This window comes from Callionymus lyra, chromosome 6 (assembly GCF_982586985.1).
Source record: "Callionymus lyra chromosome 6, fCalLyr1.hap1.1, whole genome shotgun sequence".
Classification (NCBI taxonomy): Eukaryota; Metazoa; Chordata; class Actinopteri; order Syngnathiformes; family Callionymidae; genus Callionymus; species Callionymus lyra.
The window spans coordinates 32,320,247-32,339,650 of record NC_141823.1 but is presented as its reverse complement, the minus strand read 5'-3'; positions in this window follow the sequence as shown (position 1 = coordinate 32,339,650).

Genomic DNA, 19,404 nt, shown 5'->3' with positions numbered 1-19,404 from the left:
TTCCCTCATACAGAAATATGTTGTGCGATTACGCCCAAAAATACTGATAATGCATTGTGGCAATGGATTACTTTATGATTTAAATTAATGAACTGTATTTAAGTAGCTTTTCCTTCATCTTTATGAAGCTGGGAATGTTTTTACCTGTTCATAACCTTATGTATATAGAATATCGCTGAATGTCTAGTTGATTTTAAATTGCCTCAAATAAAACGAAAAAAACAAAAGAGCATATAATCAACTCAATAAAATGAATAAAGAATCGAATTGGTTCATGCCAAATAATACAATTAAATATGTATCAGACCCTTCCATGGTAGAGGCACTTGGACATCACTGTTAGCAGCCAGACCACTTGGTAGTATTCCTGAGTTGTCAAAACTATAGTGATATTATTCAGCAATCCTAAACTATTATTGGAAGAACACAGAAATAAATTACTAATTTTCCTAGATCTGATTTTGGTGCTTGGAAAGTTTTTTAAATTAATTGAAATATATATATTTTTTTAAGTTTTAAGATAAACCCTAAAATCCCAAAGCCGCGTTTGTTGAGGTATTAAAATGAAGGAATGTGGATTGATGAATTGATAATGTCTTTAAATAAGTAAATGTTAATAGTAATTCAAATAAAAAGTTTAATACTGAGATGATCTCCAATACTTAACAGTTATGCCTATAACTATTCAAAGTGTTTCTGTGTTTACTGCAAAGTTGAGCCATGTAGCAACACGCAGCATGGCCAGATCAAGCATCAGCAGCTGCAGAGATGGTTTCATTTAAACAGTAGGCTACTCACATCTTAAACCTGCTAATGAGATTTTACTCGGTTGGAACGTAAATGAAATGGAAATAAGCGCAAAGGAATTGTGGCTTTACATTTTTTCTCCACGGATATTTTCCAGTTTTTAGATTGCAGAAGTGAGAGAAGTGATATATGGCCCCTGTGAGAGTTTGCCTCGGGACACAGACAGAAAAATTAATGTTTCTCATCCAGCTTCGCCTCCAGCTGGCCTGATCCCTACATTAACCAAACAGATAGCCAACAACTTTAATTACCTTTGCATCTAGTCGCTCTCCCCATCCACAGTTTCCCGCTTTACTTCTGCAAATGAAAGGAAGACTGGCATAGAAGGAAGCAAAGCATAATTACTTATTTTACTGGAGTGCAGCAAAATGCCTTTTTCCAAATGACTCTAATTCCAAATGGTTAACAAGATTTTTTCTTTTAATAGAGCTGAAACCTTGTGACAGAAAATTGCTTTCCTATTTGGGGTTTTAATGGCTTTTCATGCTTTGCTCTTCCAATAAGCAGTAAACTCTGAAATTAATATTGCACACTGTGTTATGATGCAAATGGTAGTAAGATAGCAGAGCTGTACCTTCCTGTAGAAACCTGATTTGATTCATAATTGCTTAAGTTGCATTTTTACATTTACATTTTCCGCCTCTTTTAGGCTCCATTCTTTACTGGTCCATTATAAAAGTTATCTCTCTGCGTCCGCCTGCCTGTCTATCTATAAACCTATTGATCTATCTATAATGTACATCCGTTCAATATTAAACCATTGTTTCAGGGGCAGAGGTGACAAAATTTGTACTTTTTTATTACATTTCCTTTAAACTAAAAACATTACATTTTCTTTTCTTACCAATCACAGTTTTACATCGTAATCCCGAACACACTAAACTGAATTTCATAGTCATCTCTTGTCATCTTAAACAAAATATATATTGAAACAAAGAATATTTTTTGTGTGTTGGAAGTAATAAAGAAACTTCATGACCACCAGGAAAGTCACAAATATATTCGAGCAAAAAACAATTTAAAGCAGTTAACAAGTGCATCAACAAGCAAACTTACGAGCAAACACAGAGTGAAAGTTATTTTGTTCTTTTCTATCTGCAGAGATTTACACTAGTTATGAGCCGAATAGCTCGGCACAGATGGAACTTACCTCTTTGTACCAGCAGGCACAATCTAAAAAGATGTATTTGTGCAAGGTGTTTCTTAATTAACTTTGGATCCAAGCCATTTCATTTCCAATTTCATTTTAAACATCCTCAAATATTAGTCCTTGTCAGTGCATTCAGTATTGTATTCCTAATAAGGGGGATCACAGAGTGGGACAGTTCACACAGAGTACATTGAATGCCATACAGATGAAAACATACAGTTAATTGGTCTGAGGCAAAGTCAACTGAAATTACACGATTGACCCAACGGCATGACGACATGTAACGCCTTCTTTTCCTGGTTTCCATGGTATAGAAAGTTCCGATACTTCTAATAAGAAGACCTTTTAAAGATTTGTCTTTTTGTTAACATTGTTTAATCTTTGATAAGCTTTCCTCTTTAAATATTATAGAACTTATATTAAACAGAAACCATTTGATAGAAGCTATTTGTAACATATTAAGTGGAGAATATTTCAGATTACGAATGTAGAGTTAATATTGCAAGACATACAACACAAATATTCGGTGGTAAGTGTTGTAACCTCATAATACACATATTGAGTAAAGCTTTATGTTCTCCCTGATCTTTCTGCAGGATGTTTTAACATCCAATAGAATTGATTATTCTGATTATTCAATTGTGTGCCCTGTAAGAGGCTGACCCAGGTAGTTGGAATAGGTATCAACCCTGATGGATGTTATTAGGGACTCGTGTTTCCATCTTAAATTACCCTTCACAAATATCAGACAATGTAGGTGGAAATATAGTAGGGAAATTGGGGGAGAAGCTGCTTTCATTAGTGTGGAATATTAATGTCTCTGGAAGAGGCTTTGTAGAGGCTAACAAACTATGTTCTACTTGTTTCCACAGGATCCTGCTCATTGTGTGAAGGAGCTGCGCTGCAGTGTTTCAATTTGGATTTAATTGGGTCACACTATTCTGCTGCAGCCCCTCTGTTTTACTCAGCTTAATTAGGCTCCTCAAATTCTGACACTACTTGAGATGTATATTATGCACTCTGCTTCTATACTCTTAAATTGTCTGAAGTAATATTGAGATTTCTGTCATGGCAGAAGGCACGGCATCGGTTTCAGAGGCTTTTAAAACAAAATCAATGTTAATAAAATATACAATGCAGTTTTTTTGTTTGATGACCAACTTCAATGAAACTTATAGTGAATCAAACCAATAGTGTAGGAGATACTGATAAAGTATTTAGTTGACTTCTTGCAGTATGATCCAAAATAAGCATAGGTTGTGAACAAACAACTGAATTGATTGAGTTATTGACAAAACAAAGCAGAATGTGGTCAGAGGAAAAATCAGGAGACAGAGCTATGTTATATTTGTTCTGTCATAGATTGATTGAATGTACAATAAAATAATAATCTTTTTCCTTTTTTATTACAGAACATTTTAGCTTCAAAGGACTCTGGATTTGTCAGTAAACACAGAAAAAATCAACACCATGGTCCGCCAGTGGTACAATTTGGAAATGTCCAGGTAACCATTCATTGTTTAGATTGTCAAATCTTTCAAGCTTACATCCCCCTGTTTGTGGTGAGCTGTAGCAAGCTAGTTCAGCAACTCTTCGCCGACTCTGTGTTGTACAAGGCACTTGCTGTCTTGAGCTCATTGCTATTAATAATGATAGAAATGCTGTAAAAGGTATCAAATGATACACTGAAGATATTTCACTTTTATTAGAATGTCTGTGAAAATTGACTCAAATTGGTTGATTGTCTTACTATTTATCAACAGACAATTTGGTATTTTTAAGCATATTAGTATTTTCTCATACACTTATTTTCAGCTACAAATATTACTGTACATCTTTACAGGCATACTTAAAATAGAGTCTATTTAAAATGTATAACATCTTCATGTTGATGTGTGTCTCTGTGTTAAAGGAGGTGTAGTTGGCCTTCTGTAGTTTAACTGGTATCGAGGAGCAACTAGAATGTGTTAAAGAGTGAGTAGTGGAGATGTTTGAGAGGGAAGTGTTCAAACTTTCAAGGATGTAGGTGGAAGCCTGGGTTTCATACGAAATTGAGACAAAAAAGACTGGTTTCTTTTAGGGCAAACACAGAAACGCTGAGCAAAATGATGGATTGAGACTTGTGCTGTGGGATTAATTGATTTGCTTGAGTGTATCAGAAAAGAAAACCAGCTTCTAATCCCAGTTTGCATTATTAAACGTAACACCTGGGTGTTTTCCACAAGACCACCACACTGAATCAAAGTTCTACACGAGCTGATGATGTACAGATATATTATTCAGAGTGCTGCGCAGGCCTCCAAAAAGCGCTGCTCCTTCACCTTCCTCCCTCCAAATCTGACAACCGACCCGTATGCACACACACATGCTCCCGGCCAGCACTCATCACCCCCTGGAGGACACCTGTGTTTTCAAAGTAAAGACCACTTAGAGAATAGCCCAAGGCATCTGAATACTGAAGTGCCCTATGTTACACATTAGAAGCATCTGCACAAGCCGAGGACATAAACACTCTCAATAGCCCTCATCTCCCCCCGAAAAGTACGCCCACATACCTCTATCCAGGGGAAACTGCTGACCCAAGCTGGAATTGGAAAGAGATAGCCTTCGGGAGTTGACCGCATTAAGGGCTGCTTGATGAGCCGCTCATCAGACAGTAACCTGGCGGAGTACTGGAATAGAGGCTTTTAAATATTTTATGATTGACAACTCAGATGAAAAGTGTATGTCTTTAATCTTTCAAGGTTGCTGGACTGACCTGTTGTGTATCCAAGGAACTTTCTTTTTTTTACATTTCTCTCCCAGTCTTCAGTTAGTCTGCGAAGAAAAACTGGGAGCGCCAAAGAAATGGATGTGTAAACGACAAACAGCCAACACCCCTCCGCACGCAGACACGTTGTTAACGATCCCACGTTTCGTTCAGCCCCTCAGTCAAGTAAATGAGGTTTGATCAAATGCCAGCAGAGAGCTTTCAGAGCCTGTTTCCCAATCTGTCACCGTGGAAATTTTAATATTAAAGGGGAAAACAATGCCATTAACAAACAGAGAGAGGCGGCAGTTTGCAATGCAGCACGGAAGCTGTTATCTAAATTTTTAATGACCATCACTCCGTGATGACTTTGTCTTTGTGTTTTGTCTGTTCCGAGAGGGAATCAAGTCAGAGCTGTCACGCTTAATCCAAGATTTCCTTTGGTTGCTGGAGCTTTGGCTTCGGCAAATAACTCTTGGTGTGGAGAAAAATGGAATGTCTTAATAGATGTTGTAACTGTTCAACGTCTGTATCTGTCGAAATGTAGGCATGAAGAGCGGCGTTGAAAATTAGTTTTTAAGGTCAAGGAGAACTTTTACTGCTCAGCCTCAGTTGAGCACCATCGCTCTGTTAAGTAAAAGACCCATCAATGTTCCATCCCAATGAACCTTGCAGTGGAGCATTTATATAACTTACTTATAGGTCTCCTTTGGGTACTCTACAATTCTCCAGTCTTAGAGCATACAGAGGTCAATATTTGACTCAGGTATGAGGGGTAAATCCAAAACTTGCAAACATGGGCAAAAAAACAAAAACAAAATCCAAAACACGGGAGACAGGGGCACAGCTAGAACAGAAGTCAGACCGGCAAACTGAAAAAGAGAGAGAAAAACATACAAAAACACTGACAATGACAACATAAGGAACAGTCTTGGGAATTTCTAAAAGTTCAAGTTTCAGGTAGCAGAGTAGAGCCAAACCTTGTCAGGAGACGAGATCAACTGGCGATCTCTTCCTGCTTTGGAGCTGAAGGGTATAGGAAAGCAAAACAGGAAGGGATCTTACCAAAAAAAAATAAAGCACTGAAGAGAAATCATGACACGAGTCTGGTCTCCCTAAATCTTTCTATAAACTTTTCTACATTTCTACAACTTCAACTCGGCCGTGTCTTTTTTGTCAAAGCTACCGATGCTAGATAACATGACAGTTATTACTACTATAATGCTTGTCTTTCTCAATAGCTGCTACTAAAGATACTAAAGATATCTAAAATGACTTACATTGTAGTGGGCATATAAAAACTATTCCCCCCCAAAAAAAACAAACAAACAGTGAGAGATATTCTGTTTCCAAGTCTTTAATAAATATACCCTTATCATTGTGACTTGAATGATAGAGTTATAAACATGCGCTCTAAAGGGACCATCTACGATGAAAACAAACCAGGGAGTGATTTCGGAAAAAAAAACTTTTTTCCAAGTTTTCATGAAACCCTGGAGCGAGAACAAACATCCATTCTTTATCACAGGCACTTAACACACGTGTCATCTCAGTGAGTTTGGAGGAAATCAGTAATGACCAGAGGCCTTGTGTTGTCGGCCACTCCAGTCTGTGTTTTGTTTGGGCTGAGGAGATTTTAGTGATGAATTTCACCCATCACATGTGTCCACTGTGGTTGACCAATGAGTATTGAGGAAACGAGGCCCGTGGTGTTTTTCTTTAATAAGTCCAGAAGCAGAAGCAAGGTGAGGCAAAGAAAGCAGATCAGTCATCCTGTCGGGATCACAGCCTTTGATTATCACGGTGCACTGCCAGGGATATTTAACACACGCTCGCTGTCATTGTAGGCTGCTACGATCCATCAGGTGAGACAAAGACTGCTTATAATTTGGCTCAAATATTATTATAAAATGTGGTTGAATAATGGATGTTTCCTCAAAAAGAAAGGCAAACTTTGCCCTCACAAAAGGTTAGTTGTTTTAATCATGTCATAAAATATTTGGACACAAGAACATGGCCTTCTTATTCAATACAGCAGCCATCAAACAGGAACATAGTTGAATAACTTTACCTAAAATTATAGATTAGGGACGTCCCTAGTGTTACCAAGTCCACTTATAATATGAGCTTTTGTTGCTTTAAAAAATGAGGATGGCATTTGGGGCTTATTCAAGTTTATCTATCACTCATTTGAGACATTTAAAAATACTTTTTAAGGACTTTTTTGTGTATACATGGACTGTCACCGTAAGTGATTGACAGTCTACTGCCCGTAGACTGAACCCCCAAAACAATGAAGTGGATTCAGGTTCAGATACATTAATGTGTATTAATGTATGTTCTTGTCTAGAAAACGGACCAAAATTCTAGAATAATTGTATAACTTCAATTTGGTCAATCAAGGTGTTGATCAATTTAGCATGTCTTTAATGAGATAGTTCCAAGTTCAAAATTCATTCATATATTTTATATTATATAATTTTTAACACTTCAACCTTCTGAAATGTGACATTAACTTTTGCTTTATTTGTGAGATGATATGAGATCTGCTGTTTATTCCTGAAAGACCCCTTTCCTCACTTTCATCCTGCTGCCTTACACTCTGCTGTGATGACTTGCGGGGTCTTAAGTGCAGTGCACCTGAACAATGACACTCTCTTCTCCCCTCAGTTGCACACCTTAGACTGGATCTTTATTTACAACACAGAACTCGGAAACAGCTGGTCAATCCATTTAGCCTAAGGCCACTGATTTGTTCGTATTTACTACAACAGCCAAAGAAAAGCCGGGGTATTTTTCCTCTCTCTTTCCTATTGATCCGGCGCTTAGAAAATCTGCCCTGCTGTCTAAACACTATTGATCTCTCGCTCTCAACGACAGGCTCCCGCACCAGTATATAAAGGGACTGAATGAATTGAAATTTCATTTCCGACAACTTGTTCCTGTTATTTTTACCCTTTTTTCAATTGTCAGAACATGAGCTGGCGGGCCGCCACTCACAGAGTCGATCAGAGTTTGGCTCAGAGGGGAGAGGAGAATAGAAGGGAGGTTGTTAGGTACAACATTGCAAGGTCTATATCGCACAGAGCGGTTCTATTAGCTGGTTGGCATTCTGGGATCATTATAGTGTGAGAGCTGTGTTAGTCTCCATGTAGCTATTAAGCATGAGAACTTTCATACGCATCTTACTTGTTGTAGTATGTGATTATCAGGGTTCCTGACAGAATGTATTGATCTGATTCATGTTCCTGATATAACAAGTCATGTTCTGCGGCTGCACAAATGTTTGCCTTGCTGCTATAATTTGTGTGGTGATAACTTTAACTGTAAAGGCTACTGTAACCTGTCGCTGTCCAGAAAACAAATACCACACTACTGTATATGTCTTAAGTGATAACCTATACTAGTTAAAATACCTGTAATATACTGCGTCATATTCTTATGAACTCCCCTAATGCTCAGCTGGCATTGCTAAGGCTAAAGGTTTTCTGAAAAGTTGTCAATCTGCAGGTTATACTTCTTGATGTCAATTGTCTAGGATGCAGCAACGACAGACAATAAGCAATGAAGGCTTTGAAGGTCAACAAAGGTAGTTCAGTGTAAGCATCATCCTCAGAATATGACGTTTATGATTTTCACGATGTGGAAGTTGAATAGTTGTTGTGATAACATTAAAATATCTAACTTACAATTGGAATTATTTGCAGAGATGCAACAATTCATGTATAATAATATATATAATATATTGTATATTATCACATCTATCACATTCATATGTTGACTTCCTCTTCTAGTTTACACTAGTACTTTCATTGTCCAACATTTGTCTCCTTTCTCAGGGGTACAAAAGATCTGAAGCAGGAATCTTTAATGTCTTCTACACACTATATTACGCCTCTTATCTTTTGGTGTTTCTTGTTTATGATGACCCATGCCAACCAATAACAAAGCAATTATTAGTCATTAAAGTGGCTTTAAAGATTGAAGATTTAGTTTCTAGCTCTCTCCACTGTTACTTTGGTGTAACTGCAATGTCATGTGAACCGTAATGTTTGAAGAACAATAGAAAAAGTAACATAGCAATTGTCTATAGGTTGTCTCTGTATGTCACCAGATGGACTTGCAACCTATTCAAGGCGTTTTAACTGAAGATAATGACCATGTGACCAGACTGGATATATCTTGGAAATGATTATTTATTACCACACTAGGCCTACACTCGTGTTCAAAGAAATCTGTATTTCATCATCTTGTGAAGATAATATCATTTTTTAATCAACATTATCATCTCTATCTTACTTTCACAACCACAACACCATTTCCTATCCAAGAACAGTCGAGTTGTACCCCCCAGGGAAATCCAGCCCATAATGACTTGTGCTCAGTGAGGCTCACCACGTGTCCAACTCTTATGATTACAAGATGGAGTGTTACATAAAAAGGGAGGTCCTGTTTTAATTAACATCAATATTCATGTAATGACCATGAAGCCAGCCCACATCCCATTTCAAGCCTCTCATGTTAATGCATATTTTAATGCATTATCATTGCCATCATCATAATTCTTATTATGATAGTAATAATTATGCAACTTATGGCAGAATTATGAGTTTGTTCCCTGAAGGTGCAATTTTTCAGCAAATTCAATTGTTCCCTCATGTTGAAAGCTTGCAGCCTCCCCTTCCCAAATACTGATCAAGATAAACACACAAACACCCCGATGTGTCTGCCGCTGTGCCTGTAAAACACTCAATCTGAATTGCATATCCACCGTGCCACCGAGCTTGTCATAAGCTGTATTAAGAAAAATAGTCACACGGTTTGACATAAATTGGAAAATGACATTTGGAAAATGGCTGCTGCTGTGGAAATTAGAGATATTAAAATTATAAATCAGTGTCTGGATGTGCAGGATGTGTGGCAGCATTTATACCCTCCACCCCCACACCCCTCTGTTTATTTTATGCCCCCTCTATAACTTAATTTCTGTCTTTTATTTATCCAAAACACATTGTCCTCCACTCTCCCCCTTGGGTGCCGAGATGGTCGCAGCTATAACTCAACTTCTCTGGTTAAAAGCAGCAACACATGTGGAGCTTGTCTGACCTGCTAATAGATCATTGTTGAGGTGTGATATGTGTACCTCAAAATCTGCTGACAGGTTTTTAAAAAAGACTGACAATCCCCCGGACAGCTCACCTCTGTGCCCTCTTTTGCGTACATGATAAGTTGGAAATAAAACATTTCTGTTAAGGCACAGATTGAAGCCTCACCTTCAGGGATAGGTGTGAGCATTTTCTTTTGTGAACTTCGAAAAGATGAAAAATCCCAATTACTGACTACCTCAATGGATTGAACTGAACCTTTAGAAGCACTTGCTTTCAGGGACGATGTCAGAAATGTTACCTGCTACATGTGGGTCAAAAACTCCTGATTTATTGTGAAAAAAAAATTCCTTCTGTGTCCTTCAGGTTGAACATTCTAGCATTTAGATTGAGGTGGGAAATCTTTCTTGAATAAGAAATAGAGGGTCAGCTTTTAAAGAGCAACCACTTCTTCGGACCTGCACGTTTATGCAACCTTGAATCCACGATTAATTTTCATGTTAAGTATATGTCACAATTATTGTCGTAACATCTTGTATATTCTGCGGAAACACATTAAATGTACTCTTTATTGTAGTTCTAAGTAAATTATAAATGTTAATATGAATTAATTTTGAGGTTTAGGTTATTCATTTATCTCAAGTATCTGGTGACAGGTATTAAAGTAATATATAAAGTAAAAATTCAAACTTTACTCCTTTCTTCTCACCCTCGTGTCGAATAAGGGTTGGACTTTATTTAAGAGCAATCTGTTACTTAAGGGTTATAGGCAAAAATGTAAGTCCATTTTGATGAACTTTGGGTGAATTATCACTGTAACAATTCCTGGTATGCTATTATTCCTGAGCTGGCCCCCAGGATCACATTATTTCAAATCAAGAACAGTGTTTTCCATCCACTCCCAGAGATGACCTTCCATTGGGAAAAGACAGGAAAATACAAAAAGGATCAACAAGTTGTATGATTTTAAATGAGTTAAGATCAGTACATTTAATCCATGTGGATCAGATCAAAACTAAGACTGAACCCTAATTTCTGCCTTTTTTCTTTTTGTTTGCTAATTTTTGTCTTTTATTTATGAAATTAATTGTGTGTTTCCATATTTTAGCACTTTCTCTTTATATTTTACTTAATTGAAATATTTAAGAAGTAAATCCAGAGGATCCACTTTGTTCTGTTGAAGTTTTGCTTGCTTTAGCCAAGATGACAGGGAGAACGTTGGTCAGTGTCCTTGAGAGTGCCACTCACAGAAGAAACGAGGAACCTTGACAGCTTCACCAAAAAGGTGACGAAGGAATGATCAGCTTAGTTATATATTCATTTTGTTTGAATGCAGCGGCGTGGACTGAAAAAGAAAGAAGGAATTTTGAAGTGCCAATTTGAGGACAAGGACTGGCTCCATGATTCATACACACTCAAACATTTAGCATAAATGACTTTTCTGCACACAAAGTGGAGCTTTGAAAGGTTTTCACACCCACTCCCTTTACCTTTGTTGAAGACAGGCTACAGGGACTGCCAATTCACCAAATTGTTTTTTTTTAGGATGAAGGTGCTGTATTGTGTTCTTACAAATCTGAAAGTGTGCAGCATTTGATATTAATGTTTGGTGCTATGCATCACAACTAGTCTTATTTTTTGACAAAGACTAGCAGGGCGGTCAAAAACCGAATGATAAAGAAAAAGTGAACCAGCTGAGCTCACTGGGAGACAAAATAAACGTTCACAGCCATCATCATGCCCTGTCAGGCCTCCACAAACCGAAGGTGTGGAGGAAGCAGCCAGTACTGCTAATGACTAGTAAGCCTCAGGAGCTCGATCGAGTGTCACATCTATTTCAGGTGTGGCCTGTTTCACTTGTTTTGTTCTCTTTGTTTTTCCTGAAGACCATTTGTCAACCTGCATCTGGTCAAACCCTCGCTCACTCTACTGTCTTGTCGCCTCCTCATCCAACCATTTGCTATATGGTTGTTGTATCAGTGATCTATTTGGCTTCGTGAAATGCTCCTGACAAACAAAAAAAAAGACATAAATTCACTCAGAGGGGAGAGAAGGATATTCACTCAAAAATCAATGTTCATAGTGAGAGAAAAAAATTGTGTTAAGTTTAATCATGTTAGGGATTATGAGATTGCAACCGAGGACTTCTCCCAATGTGCTTTCAAGGGTGAATACTGAGATCATTTTCCCCCACTGGACTTAATTCTTTTCTGCAGAGAACGTTTACCGAATGATGGTCGTGATGCTGTGCTGTCTGGGCTTGAGTTCTGTTCCGTGAGTCATTTATAATGGCTATCCTACACTAGTTATCCTTACTTACTAGATCAAATCATCCTCACTTCTTTTTTTGCTCATCAATTCTTCTCGGATCATGTGAATCTTCCTGCACGCAAACCACCTCGCTCACCTGACCATTAATGGAGATTGCCATGTAAATGAAAAAGAGGAAGACTGAATTTACTTTGCTGTAAATGTACAGTGTAACAAACCTAGTGTGGCTTTACTTTAAACTAGTTAACAACTGTGAATGAAAAACCAAAAGTTTTTATTTTTTCCAATTTTTTATTATTATTTTTAGGCGAAAAGAAATACATAGTTAAGTAACTACATTTTTAATTCAAAAGTCCAACCTCTTTTCTTTAGACCCTCGCATGCAGAGCGGATTTGCTCACTTTTGCTCCTATTTAAAAATACCTGAGCCTTAAAAGTACGTTTTATTTACCGTTTTTATTATCTTTTATTTCAAGTTGTACTTTTTCTTTTTGAAATAATATCAGGATCAAAGAAAAAGCCGACTGCTGTGAATGAGTAGGAGAGAGGAGGCGGATTTGATAGACGTTTCACCATCAACTCATTTTGATGGGTCGACTCAAATGAAGCTGCTTGCACAGAGAAAAGTCGAGGGTTTGTTCATATATGAAGTCGATCTGTACGTGGCTCGACAGTGATTGAAGTGTGTGTGGTTCTCCATGTCCACAAGGTATGTAATCTGAGGCAAGTGTTGAGCAAGGAGATGATGATGTGCTTTTACAGCGTCGTCTTACTAAGCTTTGGAATCGCAATAAAACCACGGCCTTCAAAGCACAGCCAAGCGCCACTTACTGCTGAGTGCTTCTCTGGTGGCTGGACAAGATTACTCTACAAACAAAGTGCGGACAGGTTGATTAATAGAAGGGTCTGCAAAGGGGCACGCCGCAGTTTATTTTCACACCAGAGAACACTCACTCATTTCATTCGCGTGGACTTTTATGGACTGATCCTGTCACCATGAGAGTTTGTCACGTCATAAAGTGGGTCACACTGTTTAAATGTCTTTGAGTCAAAACTTGTCACTGTTGTTTTAGGAGTGTTGTTTCTATTTCGAGGGTCGAGCCGACCCAAGAGGGCACGGGTGAGGTCCATAAAATCAAAGGTGTGATTTAGGTTGTGACAGTTGTGGATGAATAAACATTTTTAGTTTGTGTCTGTAGTGGAAAATAAAATCTTTATCTCATTCATCTTCAACCACAGTATGAAGAGAAAATAATTCTAGAGAAAATGAAAATGACCGGGGAGCGTCTTAGGTCTGTGTTTGCAAAATAAATGACCATGTCTCTGAGGTTCAAAGAATACTGACTGCAACACGGTGGCCACCTCATCACATCAGATCTCAGTGTTCTCATTTACTCGAGCGCTGGATCAGACGGCAATCATCAGGGCCACAGAGGAAATTGGATTTTTTTTTACGTGTGCGTTAAAATGCATATAAGACGTGTGTGTTTAATTAACATTTTATGCTTATGAAGCATGTTAACAGTATCCCTTAATGAGGTTTGGGGAAAACAACCCATGCAGCGGACAAAAGGGCAACGTGGCAGCGTGTTTGCTGCTGTGCTGTTCTTTATTCTAACACAATGAGATAAGCAATAATTGTTTAGCCCCCCATCCTGGTTCGATATCAACTCTACATCCCCTCCCTCGTCTAGCACAGTCTTGTTATTGAACATTAGCTCCAATTGAGATGGATTTAATTCACTATTTTGTTGTGGCGAATGGAGATCTATCAAGATATGGATTGTGTTTACTCGTTATTTTCCTTCTACAATAAATGAATGTACAGTATAATTGAACATGTTTGTTCTTCTATAGAAGAAAAACAATGAAAGTAACAAAACATCTTCTAATAATGATTGGAAACCAAAGAGAAAAAAGGCTTTCTGATCTAGAGTTGGAGATGCTGTGTGTGCAAACTCAATAGAGTGATGGAAAACATTTTAGCTACAATAAGCTGAAAGAAAACTGAGATGTTGATTTAAGTGTCTCATAAATCGATCTTGGACCGCTACTGTACTCATCAGTATGTGTCTGTTTGAAAAAAACTTTGTTTTTATTGAAATACTGACATTACAAAATGTGCTTTAGCCCCGCCTAATGAAAACACTTGTTTTTCTGGAGGTGAAATCTTGTTTACCATAACCACGCCCACTCTGCTGTGATTGGTCAAACATCAAGGTTTGTCAGCCTTTGTCATCAATCCTGGAAGTCTAAGCTTCCAAGGACTCGTTGTATTAACAAAGCGGGTGGCTGGAGGAGTGAAGACTATTATTACAACATAATGGACTTTAGTTCACACTTCAAAACATCCTCAGGATGAGAGACTTACTGCTTCTTGGAGAGAAAAGATGTCAACATTTGAAACTTGTCGAGTTGGAGTTTTAGGATCAGTTGTATCAAGTGATTTTAGTCTCTGCTTTGAATGTAGACCTAAGCCCCCAAAATAATGACATGCTTCGAAACAAAATCATACAGTCATTTGACTTATAAAATGTGTGTCAGACCCTAAACAATGGTTGTGGTTAACCAACTTTACCACCTGGGAAGTGTGCAAATAAGGTTGGTAAGTTAACTAGCATTTCAATTTCATGTTGAACCAAAAGTGAAGTATTCCAAAAAAAACAAAAAAACATGCTAAACGCCACAATATGATCTGCATATACACAGAGACCCATTCCTAGGCTACATATAGGAATGTCTTTAATGTGGATGGAAATATTATATAATTGATTGTTCAAATATATGTTTAATTACTTGTTTTAAAAAACTAAATACTTGTCAAACCTGAGTGCCCATACATTACCACAAATAACTAATATTGTAAATAACTAAATATTGTAGAGCTCAATTTTATAGTGGTATGGGTAAACTTGTCAATTTTGTTTTTGTGTTACCCATTTCTAATTAAAAAGCCAGATGCCGTGTTGTACATGTAACCAAACTCATCTGATGTCCCATTTTTCATTGAATTCCCATCCATCTGTTAACCAGCAACCAGCATCTAGAATTACATACGGATAGGATTTGAATGCAGATAGACAAGTTAACACTCAATGAACCTGTTTCCTATCTCCCCTTATCTTCTTTACTTATTTTTAAGATCACGCCCGTGAGACACGTCTTCCTCTGACAGCTTGGTCAGTTATTGACGGTGTCCTTGGCTGTCAGACGAGTGCTCAGAAGAACTTCAGGGATCATTGTTGTATATTTGTTTGCTGGAGTAGAGTGTGCAACATGTATCACGGACATGCGGCTGGAACCATCAGCGCAATCGTTATGAAGACTACTGAAATGGTAGTGACGTTATTTATTTATGTTGCGTCTTTCAATTATTCATTTGTTTATTTATTCATGGCCGAACTAACTGAAATTGGAAAATTCATTTCTGCTGAAGGCCCCTGGCCCCCTCTCAGGTTTGTGTATTTGTGTGTGCGTGGTGTAGTGAGGGGCTTGTGGGTAATTGCTTTTTGTTGTGTCTCTCTAAACCAACTACAGGATGTCAACCAAAGACACACCGATGAGGAAAAAGGATACTGGAACAAGCGAGAGTCATTAAAAGGTAAGAAGAATCGGTTTGACTTTACTTTTACAGCATTGAAGAAGAACACAAGACAGTTTCCAGTTCAAATCCAGTGTAAAGCAACTTTAGGTTTTTGGGAAAAGTTTGAAAGACACAAAAAAAAAAAATTAGATTTAGATTTTTTTTTACTTCATGTGTATTAAGGTCAATAATAATTTACACCAAACACAAACAAAAATTGAATGAATAGTGAAGAAAGTATTTACTAACCTAAACTTGTATTCAAAATAGCAATGAATAATAAGAAACAGGTACTAAAGGGTAATAAATCATAAAAAGGTCTTACAGTTTAATAGTTGTATTCCCACCTCCTACAGACCTAGAGGAATAGAAGTACATTTCTGCATGTGGCACGTTTGTTTTTTACAAAAATCCCTATTTTGCTTCAGCAACAATCTTTTTTTGTATTTTTCCTTTTACAGGAAGCTTATGTTTTATCAACTGTCTTTCCTGTCCTGTTGTTATTATATCTCAGTGCACGCTCTGTAATTATTTGGAGAATGATTTTGTTCAATTTCACAGTTGCACAAACATGCATCAATTATTGTTGCTAAGTGATAATGATTCACTGAATATTAAATAAGCATGTGTGTACAAGAGCGTGCATGCGTGACTGTTTCTCTGTCACTAACCTTCATACAAATGCGATTTCATTTCAGCAAATTCAGCAGCCTCGTTTCTTTTCCACACCACTCTGTTGTCTAGGGGGTTTCAGCAATGATGTTCTAAAGGTCAATGGTAATCTCATTTAAAGTAAAAAGTGATTTGATCTTTCATTCATCCATTATAGTTCCTGTTCAAGCACTCTGTTTTGGTCTTGGAACAGTTTGGTAAAATTGTAAAAAGTTGACGATGATCCGTTGTGTTGCATCAGAGAGCTAAACCATTAGGCGAAGCTCACTGTATATGGATCTACGTCCCTACTATCACCTATGGTCACCAAAGAAGGGTAGTGACAGAAAGAATGAGGTCGTGGGTACAAGCGGCCGAAATTAGTTTTTTCTGCTCCCCCAGTTTGAGAGGAGTCAGTTGAGGTGGCTCGGGCATCTGATGAGGATGCCTCCAGGACGCTTCGCTGGTGAGGTGTTCAGGGCATCAGTAGGAGACCAAAGGGCAGACCCAGGACACGGTGGAGAGACTTTCTCTCTGAACGCCTTGGGGTCCCCTGGGGGGAGCTGGATGATGTTGCTGGGGGAAAGTCTGGGCCTCTGTACTGAAGCTACTGCATTTTCAGTTAAACATTTTGTTTTGTGGTGAAAAAAAATGCTGTCAAACATGTTTTTTTTAATAATTCATCAGTTTCAAAGTACACATAATATAAATCCATTTACCAAATCTCTATCAGCACCAATCTCATAAGAGTATACCTGGACAAAGTGTGACCCCTTGAGTATATTTATGTGGACCACATGAGGTGGAAGATCATGATATCATTAAATGAAAAAAAAATAGATATTAATTGTGAACACTTGATTACTCTCTAAATATGACATTGGCATATTTGTTTTAGACCTTTAGACCTTTTGTAGTAATTATTGCTGCTCAAATAGATTCAGGGGAAAGTAATATATTTTTTTAAAAGAGTGTTTTTGTATTAGATTTCTCTTTTTTTTTAATGAGGGAAACTGAATTCCTTTTGCACATTCATAGCCCAAAAACTCTACTACTACTAAGTTTTGGATATCTCTCATCTGAGTCGCACGCATGCACACAAGGAACACAACACATTTACGGATATGATTACGCACTTAGGTGTAAAATATTTGTTCTCATTGTTATGTTGTCGTCCTCTCTAGTTGCTGGCTGTTGTTCTAAAAACTGTAGGTATATTTGTCAATTTCAGAACAGTTTGTCAAGTCGAAAGATGCGGTGAAGAAGTTACTTTACAGTACAAACAAAAGTGTCAGTTCTAGTTTCTCCTAATGTACATGGCGCTTAGGCAGGAAATCACTGTAAATAGTCAAATGCATCTGGTCAATCATCAATTACACTTTACTCAGACTAAAACATAAAAACAATCTCTCCGTGAAAGTGAGTCTTGCTCCATTTGTTGCTTTACGTCCCAAGTCGATGATAATAGAACGTAACAAAGGAAAGTCGTGTTGCACTCGTCTAAAATCCATATCACTTTGCTAAGTTTTAAATTTGGTGTTGCTATTCCCACAGGATTGATCATCCGGTTTTGCTCATGGGTCTATTGCCGTTTGTAAAAACCTAACCTAACAAAGTCCCTTTAACTTTCTTTTTTGATAGCTTCTTTACGGTGAAGTTTTGCTCTTATGTGAGTAGGTGTTTTTTATGTTTTTGTTTTTTTTATATTTCTAAATTATTTGTAGCTAATTATTAACCCAGAGTAAAAACTTTTTTTTTAAATAGCCTCCTCTTCCATTTGTCTCCAACAGTACTGTGTGATTTTAATTAAAGCCTACTGTTCGTTGCACATTTTTTGTCTTGTTTGTGAAACTCAATTGCTTTGCTATGCAGTGTTTTAATTAGCCTGGATCGGTTAAATTACATTGATTCAGTGTCCTTGTTAAAAAAAACGCCCCCCCCCTCCAGCTTGCCTTCTGTATTTTTCATAATTAATTGGTACATTGTGGTCCGTCAGGCCTATAGGGGAGGAACAGCTACTGTGGTTTTGTTGAAAGTCACATGGTCTGAGGCAAACCTGACTGTGAGACAAGCGATTAGGCAGAGTTTTAAATATACAACTCAAGCCCATTAAATGACACTCAGGGTCACCCCACCCCCAGTCTATGCAGCGTTGACCTTGGCGGCATGTGTGTGCAAACGTGCATGCATGGCTGCACATGTGCAGTCTGGAGAGAGCAAAACCTCACCCTGAACCTCATGGTCTTATTAATCTTGATTGATGACCCTGTTTACCTCGGGAATAACAATCCTCCGATTCGCCACCCAACCCTCCCATTCCCCCATATCTGAGCACCCGAGTCCCCTCCCCAAATGAAAATGATATTAGAAACAAAATGAGATTTGAAATTTTGTGTTTGACAAGCAGCCTGATGAAAGGGCTTTAGAGTCGAGGCCCGAGCCATGGAGATTTTATGCTAATAATACTGCTGGCCTGGCAGTCTGGCTGGAAATTAATCAGAGAGGAGGAGAAGGTGCGTTTCGCTATAGCAGCGTTCCTTCCTTCCCCTCTCCTCCTCGTTCCCTCTCTCCAGTTCAGAATCTCATCAGAAATAGCCATGGGGTGTTGTCTGTGTGGTGTAGAGGGGAGAGAAATGGGGAGTTAGAAAATTACACTGCAGCTTAACGCTGATTGATGCAGTAATGTATGCAGCCATGCAGCAAGATGCCGTATTATGGATTATACCTCCCCCTGAAGGATTCCCCATACAGAGCAGAAATATTAGAACTGATACACATATTCGCATCTATTTAACTGCACGTCGTTTACTGTGATATTCAATCATTCCTCTACACATAGCATATCATTTTAGTGGTTTTATATGGCATAATGGTGATTCAGCACATCCACCGCAAATGTGCTACTTTTATATGAAATCGTTTTTAACAAGGCTTTAACTCGTCAAATACTGTTGCCATGTGGAAAGGCCATCCAAGAACAGCTCACAGTGGATCCTCTGGGGAACCAGATGAAGTCTAATCAGGTTCCTTGACACTGCTCCAGACATACATTTAAGTGACATCTAGGCAAACTGATATTCCACTTTTA